This window comes from Oncorhynchus masou, chromosome 9 (genome assembly GCF_036934945.1).
Source record: "Oncorhynchus masou masou isolate Uvic2021 chromosome 9, UVic_Omas_1.1, whole genome shotgun sequence".
NCBI classification, from domain to species: Eukaryota; Metazoa; Chordata; class Actinopteri; order Salmoniformes; family Salmonidae; genus Oncorhynchus; species Oncorhynchus masou.
The window spans coordinates 50,513,662-50,533,183 of record NC_088220.1 but is presented as its reverse complement, the minus strand read 5'-3'; the positions used below and the strand labels follow the sequence as shown (position 1 = coordinate 50,533,183).

The 19,522-nt window shown below is 41.4% G+C and overlaps 1 long non-coding RNA gene across 2 annotated transcripts in view; it reads right to left on the bottom strand.

The window, feature by feature from the left end:
* The window catches only part of LOC135545242 (uncharacterized), a 28,082-nt gene extending 18,100 nt beyond the window's left edge, over positions 1–9,982 (bottom strand). Inside the window, exons 1-2 of one of the 2 annotated variants that reach the window (XR_010456431.1) lie at positions 9,547–9,982; positions 674–749 (exon numbers count right to left, since the gene is read on the bottom strand). This is a non-coding gene — a long non-coding RNA (uncharacterized LOC135545242). The remainder of the gene's footprint in view (positions 1–673; positions 750–9,546) is intronic. The other variant, XR_010456430.1, reaches the window with a different exon arrangement.
* Positions 9,983–19,522: the final 9,540 nt, after the last annotated feature.

Below are 19,522 nucleotides of genomic sequence, written 5' to 3'. Positions count from 1 at the left end.
GAGTTTAGTAAGTAAAGGTGGTCCATTTTTAGTGTCATAATGGCTGGCTTTGGCGAGTCAGCAAGCACCATTTGGGTCAGTATGAACATGGTTCATCTTTGCACTGGTTGAGCAAATGTTTTTCATCTGTCTGATCACTTCTGAGAACATGACTGTATCAGGTGCAGGGTGAAGGTCACATAGTGTGGGAAGTAGAGCAGGTTGCGAAAGCATGTACACATGCATTGTTCATGCCTGGGTGACTGTACCAACCACAGTCTAACAGACCGCGTGTCTTAGAAACGGGAAAGTCAAAGTGCTTTCCCGCTCAGCATGTTCACACAACACAAACGTATGATCATCTGACCCTCACACCTATTCTTCTAGATTGATCTATAGGCTACACAGCAACCAAATCATTTCCCATATAATACATGTTCATTATCAAAGCTTTATCAAGGAATCAAACTCACTATCTATTGGATAACTGTTGTAGTTAACTTCCAACTGGTGACTCATTCCACTCAATACCATTTATATTTTAATGTTCAGGTGATACACTTCCCTATCACTGCAATTATAGCATATATATGATTGCTATTAAGTGTGTCCCCTTTTCTAGTACATAGAAAGCACGAGGAATTAGTTGCTTTGTGTACGTGAAGTTGGTCACTTGTCCGGATTGGCTCCCTACCTTTTTCCATAGCAACAGTTCTCATGACCCAGCAACTAGCCGCACACGCCTCAGAGGGACACCCAGCATCTGTAGTCTGAGGGACGGAAACATGTTATTGTTAGGCAAAGTCGCGGTCAGTTCATGGCATTATATCCTCATTCCCTCTGCCCCTTCTCAAGAATCAGCTCCCTCGATTCCAGAATGTCATGCAATAGAAGATGTTACACATGTTTAATCAGCGAATAGTGGATGGTTAGTGGCAATGAATGTGTTCCAGAGGGTTGAGATGGTGTGAGGGGTGGTGTGGGTTGGTGGTGTAGGTCGACTTGCTCAATCTCAATGTCATTGTCAATGCTTATGAAGACAGGGGGCTGAGTGAAGGAATGGGTGCGTTGTGATCTGATGCATAGGGGGAGCCCTTTAGTCCAGTTGGAGTTAGATACTGCAGGGGCTTTTTCTGGTGTCGGGGGTGGAGGGTCATGTTGACCTAATCTCTGAGGAATGTCCTTCCTTCAAGGTCCGATTGTGCAAACTCAAGGACAGTGGGTGGACTATTGGCCTGACTGAGTGAAGTTCACTGAAATATCTGACTGTTTAAGTCAAAGACGAGGGCTTCAACAGATGACTGCAAGCTGTATTTATTTTGTCATTGGTTTTTGCAACCAAATAATCTCATAATGTATTTTTGTCTCAGAGGTCAAATAGCCCATTGTGTATCATAAAGGACATACACTTCATGACCAAAAGTATGTGGACTGGTGCGTGTCGAACATCTCATTCCAAAATCATGGGTGTTAATATGGAGTTGGTCCCCCCTTTGCTGCTACAACAGCCTGCACTCTTCTGGGAAGGTTTTCCACTAGATGTTGGTCAATTTGCTATGGGTGAGGGGGGTGAGGCAAAAGGAATGGCAAATAAATCTCTCCGCAAAAGTGATTGCAAGCGAACTGTAAATTGAGAAATCATGTGACTATACTGAATAAAAATAAGAAGAAATTATAACATGAAACAAAGATAAATTATGTAAAGAATGACAGTAAAAAAGCTCTGGGACACCTTAAATTACATTTTGGGCAAAAAGCCAAAACTCAGCTCCTTCATTCATTGAATCAGATGGCTCATTCATCACAAAACCCACTGATATTGCCAATTACTTTAATGATGTTTTCATTGTCAAGATTAGCAAACGTAGGCATGTTCTTTAATGGAAGCCTCTCCAACATAATCCAGGTAGAATCAGGAATTCCCCAGGGCAGCCGTCTAGGCACCTTACTTTTTTCAATCTTTACTAATGACATGCCTCTGGCTTTGAGTAAAGCCAGTTTGTCAATGTATGCAGATGACTCAACATTATACACGTCAGCTACTACAGCAACTGAAATGACTCCAACACGTAAGAGCTGCAGTTAGTTTCAGAATCGGTGGCAAGGAATAACTTAGTCCTAAATATTTCAAAACTAAAAGCACTGTATTTGGGACAAATCATTCACTAAACCATAAACTAAATTGTGTAATGAATAATGTGGAAATTGAGCAAGTTGATTTGACTAAATTGCTTGAAGTAACCCTGGATTGTAAACTGTCATGGTCAAAACATGTTGATTCAATAGTAGCTAAGATGGGGAGAAGTCTGTACATAATAAAGTGTTGCTCTGCCTTTTTAACAACACCATCAAAAAAGAAGGTCCTACAGGCCCTAGTTTTGTCACACCTGGACTACTGTTCACTTGCGTGGTCAGGTGTCACAAAGAGGGACTTAAGAAAATTACAATTGGCTCAGAACAGATCAGCGCTGCTGGCCCTTCAATGTACACAGAGATATAACATTAATGATATGCATATCAATTTCTCATGGGTCAAAGTGGAGGTTCATCACTGCTTGTTTTTGTAAGAAGTGTTGACATGCTGAATGCACCAAGCTGTCTGTTTAAATTAATAGCACACAGCTCGGACGCCCATGCATACCCCACAAGACATGCCACCAGAGGTCTCTTCACAATCCCCAAGTCCGGAACAGACTATGGGAGGTGCAGAGAACTACATAGAGCCACGACTAAATGGAACTCTATTCCACTTTAGGTAACTGATGCAAGCAGTAGAATCAGATTTTTTTTTCAACTGATAAAATACAACTTATGGAACAGTGTGGACTGTGAAGAGACACACAAACACAGGCACAGACACACGCATACGCACACAGGTGCTAGCACACGCACTCTACACACATGTACATTGTGGTATTGTTGTATTGTGGTATCGTGCATTTTGTGTTGTGGATATCTAGTGGTGTAGTGATGTTATATGATGTACGGTTTTATCTTTTGTTTAATGTGTCTGATGCGTTAGGACCACAGGAAGAGTAGCTGCTTCCTTGGCAACAACTAATGGGAATCCCTAATTAAACACAAAAAGACCCGTCCAACTGATTTGTTCTGGTACCAGTCCTGTGTATGGCACTAGCACTAGCCTATGGCCTTTAGCTCCTGTCCTGGTCCCTCCTCCAGATCTAATCTCCTCCTAGCTTGGCGTGGACCGCCGTTCAGGAAATGCTCAGATCATTCACTGTTCCGAGGCCATCATAAAAAATGACTTGCCTAGTTAAATAATGGTCAAATAAAAAAAATGTATATAACAAATTCACAGTAGTAGAGATGCTCCAAGAACACGATGACCATGTGGGAATGTGGGAGCACGGCCAAAGATACGTGTCCATCCTCAGCAAGTCAGAGCGGCTGGCTAACGGTGCTCAGCGGCAGAAAACGACACAAGGTGGCCGTTCCTCGTAAAAGAGTGGGGAAAAAACATATGTAAACACATAATGACTTTTTGGAAAGAAAATACTGAGGACAGGATAGGTTTAAGACTCCCAAGAGTTCTCTAGTAGACTGTTAGGCTATCTCCACCCCATTTGTTCATTTTGTGGAGGCAGTCGAGTTGTTCACCAGTCTACCAACTAGCCCCGAGCATAGAAGCTTTTACTAATCTTGTGAGAAAACACAACAATAATTATTGTCATCAACTATACCAATCAAAAGACCACATCCTACAAATAAAAAGTATATGTTTAGTTACATGGAGTGTTCCACAGGTGTTCTACAGGTCAATAATTATTTAAAAAAAACATAGGCATGTAGACACACTTTCCGAGCTTTGGCACATTTAATAAGAGCTTTGGAAATGGTTTCTAAGCGGAGTCATTCAGCCTCTTACAACTGACCCGTGTTACATTTGGCACCGGTCTCTCCCATAGTTGTTGTGAATATATCTAATTTGGTTGAAATTTCTCTGTAAGGGTTAACTACAGGGGCGCAACTTTCACTGGGGACGGGGGACGGGACATGTCCACACATTTTGAATGAAATTTTTGCCCTCCCACTTTTATCATTGGAATGTGATACAAAATATGGCCTGGTGGGCTTTAGGAACACGCGGACGTCTCCGAGTGGTCGGGTAAGGCTGTTTGGAGTGTTTATTCAACTGGATAAAAAAATATATAATAATTATAACCCCCCCACTTCTAAAACCAAAGTTGTACCCTGGTTAACTAATTAAGTAATTTAGAAAATACATATTCACTTGTATTTTCAGCTTTTCATAAAAACGTTTTATGGCGACGCGAACTTAGCTGCTCTACAGCCACATCGAAACGAGTGCGTCCACTCTCTCTCTCCATAGGGCACCATATGCAATTTGAACTCTGACCAATGGAGGCTTACAGTAGCATTCACGAGTGCACTTTGCCACACACATATTTGTTGGTGCTACTAATGACTAATACGTAAAGACTTCATGAACAACTTCGTGTTAAATCATTGTGAGAATTGATAGTATCTTTTAAACAAAGTTAGGGGCCTACATTTAATTTTCAAACCGTGTTTGTGTTTGCCTTCTCCTCTTGTTGTATAGGGTGCACACCATAGAGATAGATAGAGGACTCGTCATGAATATAACCCATTTTAACGTTAACATTGTCATTGAGGGCTTCCACCAATTTAAAGTAGTCAACTGGGTGGGGATTCCTATGATTTGGGAGCAATCAGCCAATATAGAAGAAAATTGACTATTTTAAAATGGAGATTGCGCTGCTTCAATGGCGCTTCCCATGCTGCCACAGACACTATAAAGTCATATATACAAAGATGAGTACTCTAACAATCTCTATGGTGCGCACTCTCTTCACTTCCTCATTACATTATGTCGGGGACTCCAAGAATGTCTTTGGTTTATTCCGTTTTGGATAAGTAGGCTATTGTGGCTCCCGAGTGGTGCAGCGGTCTAAGGCATTGAATTACAGTGCTAGAGGTTCGACCCTGGTTCGATCCTGGGCTGTAAACACAACCAGCCATGATCGGGAGTCCCATAGAGCGGCGCACAATTGGCTTAGCGTCGTCCGGGTTTGGCCTAGGGTAGGCCGTCATTGTAAATCAGAATTTGTTCTTAACTGACTTGCCTACTTAATTAAAGGTTAAATAAGTAAAAAAATAAATTGTAATAGGCTACTGAAAATATGAACACCTGCTATCGTCAGTGACTGCAGTATCATCATTGATGTTGTCTGTTGTTTAAATGTGTCTATTTACTTTGGTAGGCCTATGTGCATTTGACCTGTTTAGGCCTACATAACCTTTGCCTCATATTCATTGTTCAAGAGAACTGCTAATACAACATGTGTTGCGAAGCTATCTTGAAAAAACTCAGTTGGGGGAGTGTTTTTTTGCATTTTTGAGCTGTCAAGCAACTTGTACATACTGTTGAACTTTTTATTAAAGTTAACTGTAAATAAAAACCTGTATTGCAATATATTTTTATTCTCTGGTTTCCTTTGTTTGCTCAAACACTCCAAACTGGACTGCAAGAACCTGGTAAATCTTTACACATACACTATATAAGTACAGTGGGCAAAAAAGTATTTAGTCAGCCACCAATTGTGCAAGTTCTCCCACTTAAAAAGATGAGAGAGGCCTGTAATTTTCATCATAGGTACAATTCAACTATGACAGACAAAATGAGAAAAAATTCCAGAAAATCACATTGTAGGATTTTTAATGAATTTATTTGCAAATTATGGTGGAAAATAAGTATTTGGTCAATAACAAAACTTTATCTCAATTCTTTGTCATATACCCGTTGTTGGCAATGACAGATTTCAAATGTTTTCTGTGAGTCTTCACAAGGTTTTCACACACTGTTGCTGGTATTTTGGCCCATTCCTCCATGCAGATCTCCTCTAGAGCAGTGATGTTTTGGGGCTGTTGCTGGGCAACACAGACTTTCAACTCCCTCCAAAGATTTTCTATGGGTCTGAGATCTGGAGACTGGCTAGGCCACTCCAGGACCTTGAAATGCTTCTTACGAAGCCACTCATTCGTTGCCCGGGTGGTGTGTTTGGGATCATTGTCATGCTGAAAGACCCAGCCACGTTTCATCTTCAATGCCCTTGCTGATGGAAGGAAGTTTTCACTCAAAATCTCACGATACATGGCCCCATTCATTCTTTCCTTTACACGGATCAGTCGTCCTGGTCCCTTTGCAGAAAAACAGCCCCAAAGCATGATGTTTCCACCCCCATGCTTCACAGTAAGGATGGTGTACTTTCGATGCAACTCAGCAGTCTTTGTCCTCCAAACACGACGAGTTGAGTTCTTACCAAAAAGTTATATTTTGGTTTCATCTGACCATATGACATTCTCCCAATCTTCTTCTGGATCATCCAAATGCTCTCTAGCAAACTTCAGACGGGCCTGGACATGTACTGGCTTAAGCAGTGGGACACGTCTGGCACTGCAGGATTTGAGTCCCTGGCGGCGTAGTGTGTTACTGATGGTAGGCTTTGTTACTTCGGTCCCAGCTCTCTGCAGGTCATTCACTAGGTCCCCCCGTGTGGTTCTGGGATTTTTGCTCACCGTTCTTGTGATCATTTTGACCCCACAGGCTGAGATCTTGCGTGGAGCCCCAGATCGAGGTAGATTATCAGTGGTCTTGTATGTCTTCCATTTCCTAATAATTGCTCCCACAGTTGATTTCTTCAAACCAAGCTGCTTACCTATTGCAGATTCAGTCTTCCCAGCCTGGTGCAGGTCTACAATTTTGTTTCTGGTTTCCTTTGACAGCTCTTTGGTCTTGGCCACAGTGGAGTTTGGAGTGTGACTGTTTGAGGTTGTGGACAGGTGTCTTTTATACTGATAACAAGTTCAAACAGGTGCCATTAATACAGGTAACAAGTGGAGGACAGAGGAGCCTCTTCAAGAAGAAGTTGCAGGTCTGTGAGAGCCAGAAATCTTGCTTGTTTGTAGGTATTGTAGTATTTTCCACCATAATTTGCAAATAAATTCATTAAAAATCCTACAATGTGGTTTTATGGATTTCTTTTCTCATTTTGTCTGTCATAATTGAAGTGTACCTATGATGAAAATTACAGGCCTCTCTCACCTTTTTAAGTGGGAGATCTTGCACAATTGGTGGCTGACTAAATACTTTTTTTGCCCCACTGTATGTGGACACCTCTTCAAATTAGTGAATTTGGCTATTTCAGCCCCACCCATTGCTGACAGGTGTATACAATCGAGCACACGGCCATGCAATTTCCATGGACAAATATTGGGAGTAGAATGGCCTTACTACCTGCCCCAATGCATAGTGCCAACTGTACAGTTTGGTGGAGGAGGAATAATGGTCTGGGGCTGTTTTTCATGGTTTGGTCTAGGCCCCTTAGTTCCAGTGAAGGGAAATCTTAACGCTACAGCGTACACTGACATTCTAAACGATTCTGTGCTTCCAACTTTGTAGCAATAGTTTTGGGAAGGCTGTTTCCAATTTCAGAATGACAATGCCCCCATGCACAAAGTGAAATGTTTTGTCGAAATGAAATGGTTTGTCGAGATCGGTGCGGAAAAATTTGACTGGCCTGCACAGAGCCCTGATCTCAACCCCATCGAACACCTTTGGGATGAATTGGAACACCAACTGCGAGCCAGGCCTAATCGCCTAACATCAATGCCCGACCTCACTAATGCTCCTGTGGCTGTACTGCAGCGCCAGCTGTGCCATCAGAGACTCTGGGTTCGCGCCCAGGCTCTGTCGTAACCGGCCGTGACCTGGAGGTCCATGGGGCGACGCACAATTGGCCTAGCGTCGTCTGGGTTAGGGAGGGCTTTGCCGGTAGGGATGTTCTTGTCTCATCGCGCACCAGCGACTCCTGTGGCGTGCCGGGCGCAGTGTGTGCTAACCAGGTCGCCAGGTGCATGGTGTTTCCTCCGACACATTGGTGCGGCTGGCTTCCGGGTTAGATGCATGCTGTGTTAACAAGAAGTGCGGCTTGGTTGGGTTGTGTATCGGAGTACGCATGACTTTCAACCTTCGTCTCTCCCGAGCCCGTACGGGAGTTGTGAGACAAGATAGTAGCTACTAAAACAATTGGATACCACGAAATTGGGGAGAAAAAAGGGGTAAAATAAAATAAAATTTAAAAAAATCAATCCACAGGGATTTAATTGTTTTTACGGTCATTTTCTCAATGGGAGCATACTTATTAGTAACTGGAATAAGCAATTTCATAAATGTGTTATTTGAAGCATCTGGTTGCTCCTCATTACACACCACAGACCAACTAATATTCTTTACATCAACAACATATGAATCACTACAAAACTTTTTGTATGACTTCATAGGCGGGCACGTTTCTTTTCACCGAACCTCCTATGTGCGCATGCGCTGGTGCGTTCACCATTTTTTTAAATGGGGGTTATGGTAAAGACCATAGGCAGCTCTTGAGTTTCAAGTTTGGGGAAGCTTACAATTTATACTACCATTTCTGCGTGACAAGTATGATTATTTTGACACGTGCATTTTCGTGGAACAGTTTCATTTCAGTAATAATGTTTGAGTTTCTCCAAATCATTGTCATGTGGTCAGTCATAACAATCTGAAGTAAAATGATTAAAATCTAAAATTCGACTAAGAGAGCACCATGCTCTGCCATACGGGAACATTGCGCATAGAACTCAGAGATAGCCTGTAGGCCAATGAAGCAGTGGCCTGTAACTTCCATCAACCACTAAGTAAAATACACAGTCCTAAAGTCAACAAATAAAAACAGTAGAAAATATCCTGATGAACATTCCGGTTCTTTCAATCACATTCATCTCTCTACTCAGCCTCCCTTTTTATCTGTCTTGAATTGAGCTATCACTAGTAAAGTCCATCCTTGTATTAAATCATTCAATTATTTATACTTTGTACTTTTACTTTTGATACTTAAGTATATTTAAAACCAGGTACTTATAGACGTTTACTTAAGTAGAATTTCACTGGGTGACTTTCACTTTTACTTGAGTCATTTTCTATTAAGGTTTCTTTACTTTTACTCAGGTATGGCAACTGGGTACTTTTTCCACCACTGGGATTAAATTGTACATTTTCCAGGCCTACTGGTGACATACAGTATGTAATGGGGAATTAATACAAAATAAACATTCAAAGGGCAAACAATTCACAGAATGAAACAGTGAATGGTGCAAGAATTGGCGGGAGACAGCTGATCACATTCTGGAGAGCTGAGTGCATGCATTCTGGAGAGCTGAGTGCATGCATTCTGGAGAGCTGAGTGTATGCATTTTGGAGAGAGACGAGCCATATCTTCGCTGCACACCCCTCCCCTTCTTCTTGTTGCAACATTTCAAGACACATTATTTTCCACACTAGATTTTAGATGCTTTTCACTGACAGACGCAACTCAATCAGCTGCCCATAGGCCTACACACTTGTGATTTGAGAGAATCATTTTTTTTAAAGAAGCTAATGATCCTCTGTGGCTAAGTCACCTCACTGGTGAAGTATTTGGAACGTTTTTATGTAAACAAAATTATATAATTTTGGCAAAAAAATCGACTTACATACCAACTTTCCTTTCCAATTTGCAAGAGGCTGAAACCAGAGAACTGTATGCGATGACGAGATGCTCATGTTTCCACCCTAATAATGGGAGTCATTGTCCCAAAGGTCAGGAAGGCAGGCGTCAAGCTTAGGTCTGCATATTATGCCTATAGAAACGCATTGGGCTTATTATGGACAGATTTTGGCGAGAGTGAGCCCTCTCGCTTTTCGCCTCTTCCTCTCTGCTGAAACTCTCTCACCGGACAGAACATCCGAGTGAGCGAAACAGCATCCCTCTGTCTTACTATATGTAGCCCATGTCTCTGATGCTGTCTGGCCAGAAATAGTATGACAAACCATACTCTTTTGGTCCAGACAGCATCAGGTACATGGTCTACACATACTGAGAGAGCTGTTTCGCTCACTCGGATGCTTTATCCGAGAATAATGTGTCTTTCTGCAGGCGCGCGTCTCGGTCAAATAAATGATCAACGTTTCAATATTTGATTTGGACGGGAAAGGAGGTATGGTAGGGCGGGACAGGACACGCCCATAACTCCGGCCTTGGCCATATAGTAACCCGTATAGCAGCCACTTTAGTAGTGGCATGGACATGCCCTTTGCTCTCTCCGCAACTGTCCTTACTAGACTGTAAAACAACCACTCATAGTTCTCTTCAGTTAGATATCTTCATCATGTCGTTTGCACAGATTCAGAAGCAGCCACTCTTTAGATTTCCTCACTGATTAGAAAGTGCAGAGGTGTATTGCTTTGCAGAGAGTCTTGAGTCTATCTGTTCTGCGAGCAGTACAGTGCTATCACAGTCATCTCTGTCTGTCTACAACAGCATGTTCAACTGTGCTGGTAGAGGAATGGCTTATCGCCTTTGTCCCCGGCTTCAAAAACACAAAACCGCTTCTGAGAAGTCAAATGTCAAAAGGCAGTTATAAAACAAACTACGCTATCCACAATCTGAGCTTAGTAACATCACCACCCATCCCACAGCTAACGCCTGCCGACTGTAAAGGGGTGAGTTTTGTCTACGCCCCTGCCCTACTCAGAGGTTCTTATAACTGTATATGGGTAGTAGGAAAACAGTGTCTGTCTGTCAATTTCATCCTCTGTGTCACGTTCTGACCTTAGTTCATTTTTTATGTCTTTATTTTAGTTGGTCAGGGCGTGAGTTGGGGTTTTGTTTTGTTCTGTTGTTATATTTCTATGTGTTTGGCCGAGGATGGTTCTCAATCAGAGGCAGGTGTTAGTCGTTGTCTCTGATTGGGAGCCATATTTATGTAGCCTGTTTTCTATTGTTTTGTGGGTGGTTTTATCCTGTGTTAGTGGTTTCACCATACGGGACTGTTTGGTTGTACTTTTGTTATTTTGTTCGGTGTTCTGTTGATTTATTAATTATATCATTATGGACACTTACCACGCTGCACATTGGTCTGATCCTTGCTACTCCTCCTCCGAAGAAGAGGAATTCCGTTACCATATGCCACCTCTACATGACTTGTGCATCTCATTAAGACTCACCTCAAATGGTTTATTCTGTTATGCTTTTGTATTTCTGGAATAAAATGTGTTTCCCCCAAAAAAGAAGACTGAGCTGTTTTGAAAAGTTAATGCCTCAAAATGAGACAAGGGCTCATTAACAAATAACAAATTGTACTCAATATACAAAACAACATTTGAACGGGTATACACACACACACACACACACACACACACACACACACACACACACACACACACACACACACACACACACACACACACACACACACACACACAGTAAAGACTAAATATAAAACAAATATTTTTAGATCAAAACATGAGCACTTCCTTTGACATTTTAGTACATTTCCCTTACAAATGTCACCAGCTTAATGTTCTAGGCCTGTCAGTAGTATATCAAGAGAACTGTCACCACACGTTGATCAGTGACATTTGATTTCCCTCTTATCCACTAACACACCATTTTACAACATGTGAACTTTAACCCTACGTGGTAAAACCAAGCCCCTATTAACTTCTTCCTCTTTGACCTTTACGTAATGTACAGTAGAGTGTGATGGGGCTGATAAGTATTCTAGATGTAATCGTTCAACACCACAGAGCAGGGGTTCTGTTTCCATCGCCTCTGCTTTGTCTCTCCGTCTGGGGGCTTTCATGGCTAAAAATAACAGGTGGGGTTAACCGTTTCCACCCTCGAGCCTGGCTTCTTTTTTAACACCAACATTTTCATACAGATCAAAGTGTTGATGGGGTTTATTTCTGACAGACATGGCTCCAAAAAGAGATGCTATTCAAAAGATGGTCTGAATACTCAACTGAATATGGAACAGTAGGTCTGAAAGTATTCCGTTGTGAAGTCTAGTCACACATGCGGTACAATTTTACAGTGCAGTCCGACTTCTTTCTCCTCAAAGTATGCAATAGAAAGACAGTTGGTGTAGGACATGCTTCTGGGTAATCAAAACATTGATCGATTGAACAACACAAGTCACCATTGGTGATGCCTTTTTGATTGTCTGCTATTTACACTTCAGATGAACTGTTAACATAACGTACGACTTCTCAGGACCATATTTGCATGGCTGTGAAGTGATACTGAAAAGAATGTGATACTGTAACGCAACCCATATAGTTGTGCTGATAGAGCTCACCGCACCTTGTATTCTCAGTTTGAATATGACATTGCATCTGTAAGAGCCTCACAATAACGTCAAACCAACCTCCTAATGAGGCCCTTCAACTGAATGAATCTATAAAGTCACGACAGGGCCACCATCATACTCTGTCTACACTTTTGACTGTGTTTCAGTCACCAGTGAAGGGGCTACTCCGGGATGCTGGCCATCTAGAGTGTTTTGCGGGTACTGTTTATTAATGAAGCTGCCAGTTGAGAACTTGTGAGGCATCTGCTTCTCAAACTAGACACTCAAATGTACTTGTCCTCTTGCTCGGTTGTGCACTGGGGCCTCCCACTCCTATTTCTATTCACAAGGTAAATTCACCAATTTGTAAGTCGCTCTGGATAAGAGCGTCTGCCAAATGACTTAAATGTAATGTAAATGTAACTAGTATGGGCTGTGCTGTGAAGGGAGTAGTACACAGCGTTGTACGAGATCTTCAGTTTCTTGTCAATTTTTCACATGGAATAGCCCTAATTTCTTAGAACAAGAATAGACTGATGAGTTTCAGAAGGAAGTTATTTGTTTCTGGCCATTTTGAGCCTGTAATCGAACCCACAAATGCTGATGTTCCAGATACTCAACTGGTCTAAAGCAGGCCAGTTTTATTGCTTCTTTAAATCAGAGCAACTGTTTTCAGCTGTGCTAACATAATAGCAAAAGGGTTTTCTAATGATCAATTAGCCTTTTAAAATTATAAACTTTGATTAGCGAACACAACATGCCATTGGAACGCAGGAGTGATGGTGGCTGATAATGGGCCTCTGTACGCCTACATAGATATTCCTTTACAAATCTGCCATTTCCAGTTACAATAGTCATTTACAAAATTAACAAGTATACACTGTCTTTCTGATCAATTTGATGTTATTTAATGGACAAAAAAATGATATTTTCTTTAAGAAACAAGGACATTTCTATGTGGCCTCAAACCTTTGAACAGTCATGTATGTGGTTTACTTGTGTTAATAGTCACCTTACTGCTATTCTAGTCATTCCTTAAGGTTCATTGAGAATCAAGAGGCAGTCATTTCACCTCTGCTACTTCAGGATCACTCCTCCTTACGATGTGTCTCAGACAGCCCACATACATAAGCATTTCAGACATAGAGAGCCAGTGTTTATTTTCTGTTTCAAAGAAATAGATGTCAGCTAATGTGACAGGCTTTCTAGCCAGGCCTAGGAACTTCTAAATGCCTTTGGTCATCCAATCCAAACACTGTTTAGATTGCCTTGAGGGTTAAAGTGCAGCGACAGCGCGAGAAATACGAATAACTCACCCAAGCAGTCAAAGCAAAAGGTTTTCATGAGACCCCTCTGAGTAGCCCCACCGCCCCTCTCAGTTCAGCCCTGGCTGTTGGTGTTGGATCAGGTTTTGTCATTTCAGGTGGTGTGGCGCATTGTTTCCTGCGACGACTGCCAATGGAGCGGTAGACATGTGGTATTTTTAGCACCTGAGCTTCCTGAGGCCGGCCCATGGAGAGATGATCATAGGAAAACACTCATGTAAGACTCCTGACTACACAAATTCCAGGGACTTGGTTAATTATTTCGCCCCCAGTGAAATACCTCATTAGCTAAGCTCAAAAAGAGCCAGAGTGAAAAGAAGAGAGAGAGATGTCAGAGAGTAGGTCTGGGCAGTGTGATATATTCAGTAGACCTGTTGGAACATCACAATGTCCAAACTCTCACACCAATATACAGCGGGACAACATGAGATGAGAGGAGTCACCAACAATTATAGTGACAATGTTGGTGATTTTAATGGCAGATTTCTCTACCACGCAACCACAGGATATGGAAACCACATTCCTGAACATGGAAATAAAAACGTAAAGGCTGCTTGCTACAGGGGGGTCTGGCACGTTCCACTTGCGGAGGTTCTTTCATGTAACCTTAGCAGGCATAGTGAACAGCAAATAATATCAATTGTCAACAAACATCCAGTAGTCTTTGGTCACGTGGGGTCGTCAACACATTTTATACATCTCAGGCTGACATTCAAAGCTATTTGACCTAGACTAACCAACACAGGTTTGTCGGGAATACTCCAACTGAATAAATGGTCTGCATGCCATAAAATGTACAACATATGACATTTACTTGAATGCCGTAAATGTATAATATTTGACATTTACTTGACTTTGGGTTTAGATTAAATAAAATATCCTGCATTTTTGGAGCATTTCACCTGCCCAGTAATGCAACCCTAAAAACCGACACACAATCGAAGCTTATTGTAAAATAGACACAAATAACTTAATCGGATTTACACAAATTTCATTTTGTGTGCGTTACACGATTTTCCTTATTTTTCCTTTCTTTGTTTCTTTCACTTTTATTTAACCAGGTCGGCTAGTTGAGAACAAGTTCTCATATACAACTGTGACCTGGCCAAGATAAAGCAAAGCAGTTTGACACGTACAACAACACAGAGTTACACATGGAATAAACAAACATACAATCAATAATAGAGTAGAAAAAGTCTATATACAGTGTGTGCAAAGGAGGTAAGATAAGGGAGGTAAGGCAATAAATAGGCCATGGTGGCGAAATAATTACAATATAGCAATTAAACACTGGAGTGATAGATGTGCAGAAGATGAATGTGCAAGTAGAGATACTGGGGTGCAAAGGAGCAAGATAAATAAATAAATACAGTATGGGGATGAGGTAGTTGGATGGGCTAATTACAGATGGGCTATGTACAGGTGCAGTGATCTGTGAGCTGCCCTGACAGCTGGTGCTTCAAGTTAGTGAGGGAGATATGAGTCTACAGCTTCAGTGATTTTTGCAGTTCGTTCCAGTCATAGACAGCAAAGAAGTGGAAGGAAAGGTGGCCAAATGAGGAATTGGCTTTGGGGGTGACTAGTGAAATGTACCTACTGGAGCGTGTGCTATGGGTGGGTGCTGCTATGGTGACCAGTGAGCTGAGATAAAGCGGGGCTTTACCTAGCAAAGACTTGTAGATGACCTGGAGCCAGTGGGTTTGGCGACAAATATGAAGCGAGGGCCAGCCAATGAGAGCGTACAGGTCGCAGTGGTGGGTTGTATATAGGGCTTTGGTGACAAAACTGATGGCACTGTGATAGACTGCATCCAATTTGTTGAGTAGAGTGTTGGAGGCTATTCTGTAAATGACATCGCTGAAATCGAGGATGGGTAGGATGATCAATTTTTCGAGGGTATGTTTGGCAGCATGAGTGGAGGATGCTTTGTCGCGAAATAGGAAGCCGATTGTAGATTTAATTTTGGATTGGAGATGCTTAATGTGAGTCTGGAAGGAGAGTTTACAGTCTAACCAGACACCTAGGTATTTGTAGTTGTCCAACGCATTCGTGTACATTACACAAATTCCAATTTGTTTTGGCTAACGTTAGCTAGGCTAACTAGGTGGCTAATGTTAGGGTTAGGGGTTAGGGTTAGGTAACATGCTACAATAGCTAAGTAGTTAAGGGGTTAAGGTTATTGTTTCTGTCTTAATTAACCTACTGTCTTCATCTGTGATTGACATTTACTGTATACAGAATCATGTACTGCACACGAAAATACACTTCAGTTTGCATTCAGACGGTTTAATATGGCTGACAAGTGGTCAGTTGTACAGCCTGTTGTACAAAACCTGTGCAGTTGTACAAGAGGAAGGCACATAATATGTCTCTGCTGAGCCACACAAACATATGAGGCTCCAACCTCTTAACCGAGGGGATACTCTGAGTGGTGCAAACATAAAAACGTTTCAGATACTCTCGGTTTCACTGATGAAATCCTTGCTTGTGTGACCCTTTTGCAGTTAGTGTATAGGTTACTGCCAAGTCAAACCTGTATTTAAGTCCCCTGTGTTCATCATTATCCTGGGGGGAGAGTGAATCTACATAATTCTCACAGCTTGAGTCACACTCGCGTCACACGACTTTTTGACTGCTTCCCGGCAGGGCAGTGGGAGTATGGGGAGGAGTGTGGTTATCCCTAAGATGACTTCAGATGATTCAGGTTCAGACATCTGTAGACATCCTTGATTTCTGGAAAACAAACTTTGGTTGAGTTTCAGATCATTCTATCTACAGTGCTGGTGGACAGACCCAAAACAACAATATTTGTCACTGTCACAATAACTATGGAGGTCAATGTAAGGGCAACAAATCCGTAAGCTTTAATGATCGATTGGCTTGATGAGTTATGATCCTCTGTGATCTTCATGTTTGTAGAATGCCGTTCAGTGACATGATGCCATGCTTGTAAGGGCGGTCATGGCCTTTACAGTCTTGCCCAATCTTGTCATTTCTGTCAAGGGTAGCCTATTTATCAAATCAAGCAATTTCAACTGAACATAATGTATAGGATCAGTTTACACTCCCTAAATCCTAACATTGTATGTAGCCCCCAACACAGTGTTTGAGGTAAAGTTGTTCTATACCAACTTGGAATAGAGATACATTGAGAAGAGGAAGTGCAAAGGGTCTTTTCTGTTGTGATGCCACCTGGTGGAGAACGCAGTCGAAGTCCAACACTGGTCTGTGAAAGAGCATGCTGGTGATGTGCAGTTCGCAAAATAATTAGTTATTTTTACTGACTCGAGAGTCGTTATTTGTTTTCCGGAGTGACTCGTTCACTTTTGTCGTTCATTTGACCTTCTAGTGCTGGCCACGATGAGTCCTACAGCAGGAAAATAGGTCATGGGCATAGAGACGAAGTCATGTAATAATTGATCTCATGGTGCAAGAATGACTGCAATTAATTGATTGTTGAATGTTACGATGGACACTGCTTTGTAGAATCAAAACATATGTACAGCCTCTGCTTACCAAACAAATTGTTTGGGGGGTAGATCAGCTTTAATATTGCAGATAGATTGTGGCTTCCATCAATGTAATTGTCGGCATCATTTCTAATTCCCCAATATATAAAAATATGTATGTATATATATATATATATATATATATATATATATATATATATATATATATATATATATATATATTTTTTTTTTTTTTTAAATATATTTTTCTTTATTATTTTCGCCTAACCCTACCATTCCTCCCCTAATTGGAGTAAACTAATGGACTACAACACTTAGGCTTTTACTTCCAGTTTACACATAATATATACATTTTATGGACACTATCTTTTGTTTGTTTTTAGTCCCATCCTTCAGCTCCACTCAACCCCTCCCATCTATCTCTGAACACCTTCTGGAGTTACCGCAAGTCGCAAAGAACACTGGAGCTGCCTCCACTATTCCAGCACGATTTAAACTTCAACTTTTAAACTCACTATGCTTAGTCTAACACAGTGACAACTGAAAGGTTGTTAAAACATTTGAATCCAATCAACTAAAAATATAGTCCAATCAACATCATCTATAATGTGGCTGTCAATGGTTCTGATTTGTGTGTGTGTTTGCGTGCGTTTGTACAAGTAGAAAAAAAACATGTTGACTCTACAATACTTGTAGAGAAACGCTAATGCCATCCTCCTCTCTTTCATGTTGACAAAATGGTCTATGACTTTATTTTTTGTTTGCGTATGCTACCTGGCTTAAAAGCTTGCTCGCTAGCCTGACTTCCTTTCATGGGCAACGTTAGCTAGTTAAAGTTTGCCCCCTACATCTAGCTCCGTATTGAACTCCCATCCTCTCAGTTCAGAGGCACAATGTATGAATTTATGTTAGGATCAGAATCGCTGTTATATTCATTGGTCAGTATGGAGAACTAAATAACACCAAATCCCGATTTCCATTCATGGCAAATTTAGGAAAAGGCCAATTTTAGCTAGCTAGCCACCAGAGGACAACAACGCAACGAGATGCAACAGAAAGTTGTTTCTGTCAATAAATGTATTCTCTCGATGCGATGTGATAGGAGTGAAGCCAAATCCAAACTGGCTTCCCTTGACACGTTTGTTGTGGTGCGTCAGGAGCATTCATAGTTGAGCTATCTCAGTTTAGCTCAACAATAATTTGGCTATTATTTTATGCTTTTTTATCAAGGGAGGCCAAAGGCTGGCTGGCTTCCCTACTGGCGGCAACAATGTCATACTCTTTTTGACCAGACAGAGTCAGATAGATGGCCTACTCATACAGAGACAGAGGGCAGGGGGTTTCACTTGCTTCGATGCTTTCTCGGTGAGATACATTCAGGCTCTTGCAAATTGAAGGAAAATTATGAAATACAGAGAGACAAGATAAATGATTGTATTTGTTTTTTTTTCTTTTACAAGTTTACAAGTCTAAATCACAAATGACGGCTCCAACATTCTCCTAGAATGAACGAGAGGCTCGTATAGACCAGACTCATTTGAGTTTTCAGTTCATTGTTTGCCGGTAGGAAGACCTGCCTGCTCTGGGCATTGCTGACTCAAATGAACAACATTTTTCAAACGATTCATTCTTTGGACTGAACGAGTCGAAAAGATCAGAGTCAGTAAAAAGAGCCAAACTTCCGTCACTACATACATGGTAAATCCAACGGTAAATCTTGTTCCCACTCCAGTCAGTACGGGTTCCATCCTAATTATCTTAACACTTCAAATGTGATTCTTATATAGAAATAAACCATCAGAATGTGTTTCCCACCAACTCACTTGCACCATCATTGTGTGTGATGACTTGGCTTTTTGTGAGATATTCTAGTTATTTCTGTAAGACCACATGTAGCATAAAGGAACTAATGGAAAGTTTTCTAGCATATGAGGAAACACAACCAGACGAACCAGTACCTGATAATTCCACTTTATGTAAAATAAACAGCATGAGGTCCCCTGGTTACCTAATAACTCAGTGTATCACAGTATACATCACTTCCCTTGCCCACAGAGATGTTCTCTGAGAGCCAAATCAAATTTTGAATATAATGCATCACTCTTCCAGGAACCTCGGTTTCCCTGTAAACCAGAGATATTGGGCTGGGAAGTATTGTGCCACCTCTGCAATATTGTGTAATCCCCTTCCATTATCAGATGTGGATTCTTGTTTTTTCAGTATACTTTTTGATCACACATTTCATGTAAACAAGCACTTGGGAAGTGTGCCACTATTGCACCGACATGCTGTAGGTTTTACACAGATGCAATGTTTTGGGGAGTGGGGTTGTGGGTGGAGAAAGAGGTAGAGCTGTTGACCAGTGTATCATTAGGAAGCATCACAGTCTTCCTCCCAGAACATATTATATAGCTTTATGAATCTCCCAGAGCAAAGTTGAGATTTTATTTGTGTGCCACTATTAGGTTGTGTACAGTTTTACATGTTTTCCCAAGAAACCTTAATATCTCTTTTGAGGATGTCATTGCAACGAGACAGCCACAG